At 45.7% G+C, this 10,673-nt stretch overlaps 1 long non-coding RNA gene across 1 annotated transcript; it reads right to left on the reverse strand.

The window, feature by feature from the left end:
• Positions 1-3,573: 3,573 nt before the first annotated feature.
• LOC127918312 (uncharacterized) lies at positions 3,574-9,363 on the reverse strand. The gene is made up of 4 exons (XR_008099759.1): positions 9,285-9,363; positions 8,503-8,607; positions 7,801-8,002; positions 3,574-6,175 (listed from the first exon to the last, which is right to left on the reverse strand). It is a non-coding gene; the product is annotated as an uncharacterized LOC127918312 (long non-coding RNA).
• Positions 9,364-10,673: the final 1,310 nt, after the last annotated feature.

A 10,673-nucleotide genomic window follows, 5' to 3' on the forward strand; every position in this document is an offset into this window, starting at 1 on the left:
AGCTTCAGAGTTTGTTCTGTTAGGTGACCTAAACTGGGATATGCTTAACACCCCGGCAGTCCTACAATCTAAGCTAGATGCCCTCAATCTCACTCAAATCATCAAGGAACCCACCAGGTACAACCCTAACTCTGTAAACAAGGGCACCTCATAGACGCCATCCTGACCAACTGGCCCTCCAAATATACCTCCGCTGTCTTCAACCAGGATCTCAGCGATCACTGCCTCATCGCCTGTATCCGCCACGGAGCCGCAGTCAAACGACCACCCTCATCACTGTCAAACGCTCCCTAAAACACTTCTGTGAGCAGGCCTTTCTAATCGACCTGGCCCGTGTATCCTGGAAGGACATTGACCTCATCCCGTCAGTTGAGGATGCCTGGTCATTCTTTAAAAGTAACTTCCTCACCATTTTAGATAAGCATGCTCCGTTCAAAAAATGCAGAACCAAGAACAGATACAGCCCTTGGTTCACTCCAGACCTGACTGCCCTCGACCAGCACAAAAACATCCTGTGGCGGACTGCAATAGCATCGAATAGCCCCGTGATATGCAACTGTTCAGGGAAGTCAGGAACCAATACACGCAGTCAGTCAGGAAAGCTAAGGCCAGCTTCTTCAGGCAGAAGTTTGCATCCTGTAACTCCAACTCCAAAAAGTTCTGGGACACTGTGAAGTCCATGGAGAACAAGAGCACCTCCTCCCAGCTGCCCACTGCACTGAGGCTAGGAAACACGGTCTCCACCGATAAATCCATGATTATCGAAAACTTCAATAAGCACTTCTCAACGGCTGGCCATGCCTTCCGCCTGGCTACTCCAACCTCGGCCAACAGCTCCGCCCCCCCGTAGTTCCTCACCCAAGCCTCTCCAGGTTCTCCTTTACCCAAATCCAGATAGCAGATGTTCTGAAAGAGCTGCAAAACCTGGACCCGTACAAATCAGCTGGGCTTGATAATCTGGACCCGCTATTTCTGAAACTATCTGCCGCCATTGTCGCAACCCCTATTACCAGCCTGTTCAACCTCTCTTTCATATCGTCTGAGATCCCCAAGGATTGAAAGCTGCCGCAGTCATCCCCCTCTTCAAAGGGGGAGACACCCTGGACCCAAACTGCTATAGACCTATATCCATCCTGCCCTGCCTATCTAAGGTCTTCGAAAGCCAAGTCAACAAACAGGTCACTGACCATCTCGAATCCCACCGTACCTTCTCCGCTGTGCAATCTGGTTTCCGAGCCGGTCACGGGTGCACCTCAGCCACACTCAAGGTACTAAATGATATCATAACCGCCATCGATAAAAGACAGTACTGTGCAGCCGTCTTCATCGACCTCGCCAAGGCTTTCGACTCTGTCAATCACCAAATTCTTATCGGCAGACTCAACAGCCTCGGTTTTTCGGATGACTGCCTTGCCTGGTTCACCAATTACTTTGCAGACAGAGTTCAGTGTGTCAAATCGGAGGGCATGCTGTCCGGTCCTCTGGCAGTCTCTATGGGGGTGCCACAGGGTTCAATTCTCGGGGACTCTTTCTCTGTATATATCAATGATGTTGCTCTTGCTGCGGGCGATTCCCTGATCCACCTCTACGCAGACGACACCATTCTATATACTTTCGGCCCGTCATTGGACACTGTGCTATCCAACCTCCAAACGAGCTTCAATGCCATACAGCACTCCTTCCGTGGCCTCCAACTGCTCTTAAACGCGAGTAAAACCAAATGCATGCTTTTCAACCGATCGCTGCCTGCACCCACATGCCCGACTAGCATCACCACCCTGGATGGTTCCAACCTTGAATATGTGGACATCTATAAGTACCTAGGTGTCTGGCTAGACTGCAAACTCTCCTTCCAGACTCACATCAAACATCTCCAATCAAAATCAAATCCAGAGTCGGCTTTCTATTCGCAACAAAGCCTCCTTCACTCACGCTGCCAAGCTTACCCTAGTAAAACTGACTATCCTACCGATCCTCGACGGCGATGTCATCTACAAATGGCTTGGGAACACTCTACTCAGCAAACTGGATGCAGTCTATCACAGTGCCATCCGTTTTGTCACTAAAGCACCTTATACCACCCACCACTGCGACTTGTATGCTCTAGTCGGCTGGCCCTCACTACATATTCGTGCCAGACCCACTGGCTCCAGGTCATCTACAAGTCCATGCTAGGTAAAGCTCCGCCTTATCTCAGTTCACTGGTCACGATGGCAACACCCATCACTCAAGCACGCGCTCCAGCAGGTGTATCTCACTGATCATCCCTAAAGCCAACACCTCATTTGCCGCCTTATCGTTCCAGTACTCTGCTGCCTGTGACTGGAACGGCAAAATCGCTGAAGTTGGAGACTTTTATCTCCCTCACCAACTTCAAACATCAGCTATCCGAGCAGCTAACCGATCGCTGCAGCTGTACATAGTCTATTGGTAAATAGCTCACCCTTTTCACCTACCTCATTCCCATACTGTTTTTATACTGTTTTTATTTATTTACTTTTCAAACCTTCAAGCTCCATACTGGACCCTATTCCAACTAAACTACTGAAAGAGCTGCTTCCTGTGCTTGGCCCTCCTATGTTGAACATAATAATGGCTCTCTATCCACCGGATGTGTACCAAACTCACTAAAAGTGGCAGTAATAAAGCCTCTCTTGAAAAAGCCAAACCTTGACCCAGAAAATATAAAAACTATCGGCCTATCGAATCTTCCATTCCTCTCAAAAGTTTTAGAAAAGGCTGTTGCGCAGCAACTCACTGCCTTCCTGAAGACAAACAATGAATACGAAATGCTTCAGTCTGTTTTAGACCCCATCATAGCACTGAGACTACACTTGTGAAGGTGGTAAATGATCTTTTAATGACATCAGACCGAGGCTCTGCATCTGTCCTCGTGCTCCTAGACCTTAGTGCTGCTTTTGATACCATCGATCACCACATTCTTTTGGAGAGATTGGAACCCCAAATTGGTCTATACGGACAAGTTCTGGCCTGGTTTAGATCTTATCTGTCAGAAAGATATCAGTTTGTCCCTGTGAATGGTTTGTTCTCTGACATATCAACTGTAAATTTCGATGTTCCTCAAGGTTCCGTTTTAGGACCACTATTGATGTCACTATATATTTTACCGCGCGGGGATGTCATTCGAAAACATAATGTTAACTTTCACTGCTATGCGGATGACACACAGCTGAACATTTCAATGAAACATGGTGAAGACCCAAAATTGCCCTCGCCAGAAGCATGTGTTTCAGACATAAGGAAGTGGATGGTTGCAAACGTTCTACTTTTAAACTCGGACAAAACAGCTTGTTCTAGGTCCCAAGAAACAAAGAGATCTTCTGTTGAGTCTGACAATTAATCTTAATGGCTGTACAGTCGTCTCAAATAAAACTGTGAAGGACCTCGGCGTTACTCTGGACCCTGATCTCTCTTTTGAAGAACATACAGTGCCTTGCGAAAGTATTCGGCCCCCTTGAACTTTGCGACCTTTTGCCACATTTCAGGCTTCAAACATAAAGATATAAAACTGTATTTTTTTGTGAAGAATCAACAACAAGTGGGACACAATCATGAAGTGGAACGACATTTATTGGATATTTCAAACTTTTTTAACAAATCAAAAACTGAAAAATTGGGCGTGGAATTGTCCCTAGAATTTCTAAGCAAACAGCTGGAGGCAGGGCTTTCTCCTATAGAGCTCCATTTTTATGGAATGGTCTGCCTACCCATGTGAGAGACGCAAACTCGGTCTCAACCTTTAAGTCTTTACTGAAGACTCATCTCTTCAGTGGGTCATATGATTGAGTGTAGTCTGGCCCAGGAGTGTGAAGGTGAACGGAAAGGCTCTGGAGCAACGAACCGCCCTTGCTGTCTCTGCCTGGCCGGTTCCCCTCTTTCCACTGGGATTCTCTGCCTCTAACCCTATTACAGGGGCTGAGTCACTGGCTTACTAGGTCTCTTTCATACCGTGCCTAGGAGGGGTGCGTCACTTGAGTGGGTTGAGTCACTGATGTGATCTTCCTGTCTGGGTTGGCGCCCCCCCTTGGGTTGTGCCGTGGCGGAGATCTTTGTGGGCTATACTCGGCCTTGTCTCAGGATGGTAAGTTGGTGGTTGAAGATATCCCTCTAGTGGTGTGGGGGCTGTGCTTTGGCAAAGTGGGTGGGGTTATATCCTTACTGTTTGGCCCTGTCCGGGGGTGTCATCGGATGGGGCCACAGTGTCTCCTGACCCCTCCTGTCTCAGCCTCCAGTATTTATGCTGCAGTAGTTTATGTGTCGGGGGGCAAGGGTCAGGTTGTTATATCTGGAGTACTTCTCCTGTCCTATCCGGTGTCCTGTGTGAATTTAAGTATGCTCTCTCTAATTCTCTTTCTCTCTTTCTTTCTCTCTCTCGGAGGACATGAGCCCTAGGACCATGCCTCATGACTACCTGGCATGATGACTCCTTGCTGTCCCCAGTCCACCTGGCCGTGCTGCTGCTCCAGTTTCAACTGTTCTGCCTGTGATTATTATTATTTGACCATGCTGGTCATTTATGAACATTTGAACATCTTGGCCATGTTCTGTAATACTCTCCACACGGCACAGCCAGAAGAGGACTGGCCACCCCACATAGCCTGGTTCCTCTCTAGGTTTCTTCCTAGGTTTTGGCCTTTCTAGGGAGTTTTTCCTAGCCACCGTGCTTCTACACCTGCATTGCTTGCTGTTTGGGGTTTTAGGCTGGGTTTCTGTACAGCACTTTGAGATATCAGCTGATGTACGAAGGGCTATATAAATACATTTGATTTGATTTTGATTTGACATGATGTGGAATGGGTTCTCGTTCATTTTAACTTGATGGTTGTGGAACTGAGTGTTTGGGGTTGGTATATATGAGGATGTTGCTAGAATCGGGGTTAATGGTGTCAGTGCTAACTAATATCACGGTTGACAACTTGCATTTAAATTACCCTGCTGGGTGTCTACTAGTCTTCTCTCCTAACTGACTTGGTTTCCTATTAGTGAATGCTTACATGTAAAACCAGCTGTTGTCACTCATACAGGTGCCCCTACTCTCCTAACCTCCCCTCAGTAACTAACGAAGGCACAAAATGATGGCATAAATATCACAAGAAAGAAAACATGAATTAATCATTTACTTTCTAGAGGCCGAAGGACAGGTAGGTTTAATAATGTAATATGTCCCATCAAAAAGTCCTGTTGCTCACATACCAGCATCCTAAATGGCACTGCTTTTGACCAGAACCCTATGGACCCTGTTCAACAGTAGTGTACTATTCAGTATAGGGTTCCTTTTGGGATGCATTAAATATTTACAATTACTACTAAAATATTTGTTCATACAAAATGTATGATTTTCCCTCCTCCCACATGGATTACAGACAAGAGGCTAGGTGCGTTCTGACTGTCTTAGTGTGCGGATAAACATGACAATCACTCTCATGAAACTTAAATGAAACATCACTCCTTATGTCTTTTCTCAACACAAACACCCAATTTCTACAGTCAAAACAGGTTTTGAAAATGCTTCTTCCACATCTGTTGGTCCCTGTCTGTTTTGCTCTCAGTGAAGTGCTACTATCCCCTTGGACTACAGGTTATTGCCGTCATAAGGTGTGCGTCGGTCTGTTGGCCGGACACTTTCTACCGTTTAGGACCTTTGTGGGTAAAGGTAAAGATGGGGTATAGCAGCAGCAGTTCCTCTGAAGTCCAGTATCTGCTGGAAGGGAACCTGGTGGTTACGAGAGGATGAGTGTGGGCCTGTTGTGCCTCCCCTATCCCTCCCTCTTATCTCTCGCTGTCTGAGGGACTCTTAAGGTTCCTGTGCGGATGGCTTGGTTCGTGCCCTCCCGAAGCTGGCTGTGGTAATTTAAGCCACGCTATGTTTATGTGTGTATTTGTTTGTGGCCTCTGGCCCACTTCGCTGTCCCTCTGTCCAGTACGTACCGTTGTAGCAGGCCCAGTGTAGTGGCGTGGAGCCCTGGTTGTCTGTGATGACGGGGAGGGTCGACACTGACTGGGCGGTGTGTAGGAGCCACAACAGCCTTCTGAGCCCTCTCCTGTACTCCCTGTTCACCCACGACTGCGTGGCCACGCACGCCTCCAACTCAATCATCAAGTTTGCGGACGACACAACAGTGGTAGGCTTGATTACCAACAATGACGAGACGGCCTACAGGGAGGAGGTGTGTGGTGTCAGGAAAAATAACCTCACACTCAACGTCAACAAAACTAAGGAGATGATTGTGGACTTCAGGAAACAGCAGAGGGAACACCCCCCTATCCACATCGATGGAAAAGTAGTGGAGAGGGTAGCAGTTTTAAGTTCCTCGGCATACACATCACAGACAAACTGAATCGGTCCACCCACACAGACAGCATCGTGAAGAAGGCGCAGCAGCGCCTCTTCAACCTCAGGAGGCTGAAGAAATTTGTCTAGTCACCAAAAGCACTCACAAACTTCTACAGATGCACAATCGAGAGCATCCTGGCGGGCTGTATCACCGCCTGGTACGGCAACTGCTCCGCCCACAACCGTAAGGCTCTCCAGAGGGTAGTGAGGTCTGCACAACGCATCACCGGGGGCAAACTACCTGCCCTCCAGGACACCTACACCACCCGATGTTACAGGAAGGCCATAAAGATCATCAAGGACAACAACCACCCGAGCCACTGCCTGTTCACCCCGCTTTCATCCAGAGGCGAGGTCAGTACAGGTGCATCAAAGCTGGGACCGAGAGACTGAAAAACAGCTTCTATCTCAAGGCCATCAGACTGTTAAACAGCCACCACTAACATTGAGTGGCTGCTGCCAACACACTGACTCAACTCCAGCCACTTTAATAATGGGAAATGCTGTAAAATATATCACTTGCCACTTTAAACAATGCTACCTAATATAATGTTTACATACCCTACATTATTCATCTCATATGTATACGTATATACTGTACTCTATATCATCTACTGCATCTTTATGTAATACATGTATCACGAGCCACTTTAACTATGCCACTTTGTTTACATACTCATCTCATATGTATATACTGTACTCGATACCATCTACTGTATCTTGCCTATGCCGCTCTGTACCATCACTCATTCATATATCTTTATGTACATATTCTTTATCCCCCTACACTTGTGTGTGTATAAGGCAGTAGTTTTGGAATTGTTAGTTAGATTACTTGTTGGGTTATTACTGCATTGTCGGAACTAGAAGCACAAGCATTTCGTTACACTCGCATTAACATCTGCTAACCATGTGTATGTGACAAATACAATTTGATTTGATTTGATTTGAGGGATTCTGATACACAAGACAACAGGTCATATTACAAACGGGTAATAACCAGGCTGTAATAAACAGAGGATAAACAGAGAGGATATGAGCAGATTGCTGGACGACTATAACCTTCACATGAACAGACAGATTTCAAGAACAAATCAAATCAAATCACATTTTATTTGTCACACACACACATGGTTAGCAGATGTTAATGCGGTGGTGTTGGTAGATGACATCCTCATGATGTTAACACAGCAGATAATAAAGAATTTTGGGGCTGAGGCCCTCCAAGCCTGTCACCTGCTCGCTGTGTACCTGGCTCTGGATAGAAATCTCCCCTGTGCACTGATCTAGGATCAGCTTACCCTCCCTAGATCCTCAATCATTAGTGGAGAACATGACAAATAATGACCTTAGATCAGTGTCTCGTGGGCATTTTCACACGATAACATGTAACATCCCTAGAGTGTTTTAATTACAGAAGCTCTATGTGATATCCTTATGTCTACCTGCAGCGTGGATGGGGGTCCTCTTCAGAGTGAAGTCTTTAACCAGGATGGAGGCTTCCTGGTTGATCAGGACGTCAACACACTCCACATGGCTTTTTAAGGCAGCCAGGTCCAGAGGGGTGCGCCCCTGGCTGTCCCTCACGTCTAGATCCAGCAGAGACTGAACCAGGACCTCCATAGCATGGTGGTGACTGTGGTACGCCTGAATAGATATTCACTCTTAATATAATCAATGTCCTAGAGTAGACCCGTGGTACGCCTGAACAGAAATACAGTGCTAGACCTCTAAAGTAGACCAGAGTCTTTCAATCGGGAGCCCATTTTTGCTCCCGCCCAGCATCAACATCGGAGGTTCCTGCCAAGCGTGGGATTGAGAAACAAACACTCTACTTCTCCTCTGAGGTTGATTAACCCAAATGGCAAAATAAGGAAATCATCCTCATCATTACTGAGTACAATATGCATGTATTTTACACTAATCAGGAATAGATCGGAATATGGTGTGTGAGTCTGTCTGGACAGTCAACTTCCTGTGGAAAATCTACACCATGTTTGCATCCCAGATAGCACCCTATTCCCTATGTAGTGAACTACTTTTGATCAGGGCCTATAAGGATCTGGTCAAACGTAGTGTACTAAATAGGGAATAGGGTGCCATTTGTCATATGGAGACCACTACAGGAGCAGGTAGGCTTTACTCACAGCGAGGTGTAGAGGGCTGATGGGAGGTCTGACATCAGAGTCGTTCAGGATGTCTGTCCCTGACGTTTCAATTAGTTGAGGAAAGAGAAGAACGGCCTGTTCAGACTTGGAAAAAGAACATCAAGAGTGACGATGGGTCCACGACAAACATGCAGCCACACCTTAAAGCCTACTGTTGGGTTCTGAGAATATGAAATATACTAATTCATGTCACTGAGGGAGAGAGCTTAATGTATAACGTTTACATTATGTCAGGATATGTTATTGTTAGCCATCAGGCATCCTATGGGTGGGATCCTCTGGGATGAGAAGAGACAAAGTCTGGTACCAATCACCATGTCAGCCTTGAGTTGGGGAGGAGTGAGCACTTTGAGGTAGCGGTCAGGTCAGATGAAGTGAGGAAGAACAGATATCACTAAGGTTATGTCTAGCAACAGAGATGCATTGGTTGTTTAGAGGTGTAGGAGGAGACTCTGCATAGGAGAGAGGATTAAATATCAGTGCTTGTGTGAATATGTTTTTTGTCTAATGCAGCTGTCTTGACCCTCTGGGAAGAATACACTTGGTTCAAGCATTCATAGTGTCCGTCGAGTTTTTACTCTGAGAATTAGAACCTAACAGTTGGCACTGCGAGCAGGGTTCACCGCGATTTGCAGTCGAACTAGAGATTCCGAATCAGTGAAACAGAAACAAGGTCGGCACAGTTCCTACACCCGCTATCACTAATTCTGACATCTTGGGGAGATGAGAGTCGTAGGCTGAACCAATTATAGGGTACGAACCTAGAAAGCCTGAGCTTATTCAGTAGTCCCATTGTATTACGACCGGTGGTAGCCGGTAGCAAAGGGTAAGTCCTAGGGGTAAGACCCGGGTGGGGTTGGTTACCTGCTATACCTGTAACGAGAGGGTGAAAGTCTCAGCCGCAGTGGCCATGCGGCAGTAGAGTGGGTGTGGATGGATAAAGTGACATGCTTGTGTACTAGGATAAAATGTTGCCATTCAGGGTTAGAAGAAAAGCAAAAAGATACTCAAACGCTGTTGGATTTGGGTGTATTAGCAGTAGCAATAAAGAGAGGTTGGTTTTATGCCCTGTTGGGGTGGGGAACCATGACAGATTATGTGGAAATAGGAAGACAAGTGTGAATCATTTTGGTAATGTGTGTTATCAACAACAGTGATATTTGAACAGATTAGAGATGACTATCCATAACAATAAAATCCTTCATACAGTGAGGTTAGGTTACCATACTTGTCCTGCCCCACAGCTGTAGACACAGCCTTCTCCAGGTCCTCAGACACTAGCTGGAGATCCATTACAGGATGTCTGTCACCTCACTGAGCCCCTATTGCAGGTTCGGGGTCACATCCACTTGAATGTCCTTCATATGACGAACCTCCTACAGAGCAAATGAGGAAAACATGATATATGTTTAGTAGCAATAGAATATGGGAATTTGATCTCAACGCTACCTACAGCTAACATATTTATTTATGTATGTGATCTATGTAAATAAATAAATATATCACACCTGTAAAACTGTGAAGGACTATAGGTGGAGGCCTACCCATTTCCCAGGAGCATTGTAAAACGTGGATTTGGGTACAGTGTTTATTTCCCCTAATATCTTTGAAGATTACACCTAAAATAATTAGGCCTACTTCTTTCTACTGCTGATCTGAGACCATTAGGGTTAATCATTACAGATATAAATGCAATATATGGAGTAGAAAAGATTGCCTGCCCACCAACTTGATAAGAATCAACATATGTTCTACATGGTCTATTTCTATCTGAACGTAACAACTCAATCAAGCTTGTTAATTGATCGTTAAGCCATGTTTGTCAGGTAAACGGTCATTAGTGGCCTATATAAGCCTCATACAGGCCATGGGAAGACATTACCTGTTGATAACACAGATTATTTTCATGATCATGGGAGGTGTGAGAGAATTGCTGCTCGTTGTGATGACTGTGGGGGTTGTCAAAGGTTGGTTCACTAATGTTTAAGGGATTTGTTTGGTAAATATGCTTAACTTTATAAGTTGGGTATTAATATTTGACTGTCTGTATCTTCGCGTTGGTCATCTTTTATTCTTCACTGCTATTAATATATGTAGCTATTTTGTGCGAACTCAACTTCTGTCAACACTTTCTCCTCAGTTTCTTGTTA

Source organism: Oncorhynchus keta, unplaced genomic scaffold (genome assembly GCF_023373465.1).
Source record: "Oncorhynchus keta strain PuntledgeMale-10-30-2019 unplaced genomic scaffold, Oket_V2 Un_contig_1398_pilon_pilon, whole genome shotgun sequence".
Classification (NCBI taxonomy): domain Eukaryota; kingdom Metazoa; phylum Chordata; class Actinopteri; order Salmoniformes; family Salmonidae; genus Oncorhynchus; species Oncorhynchus keta.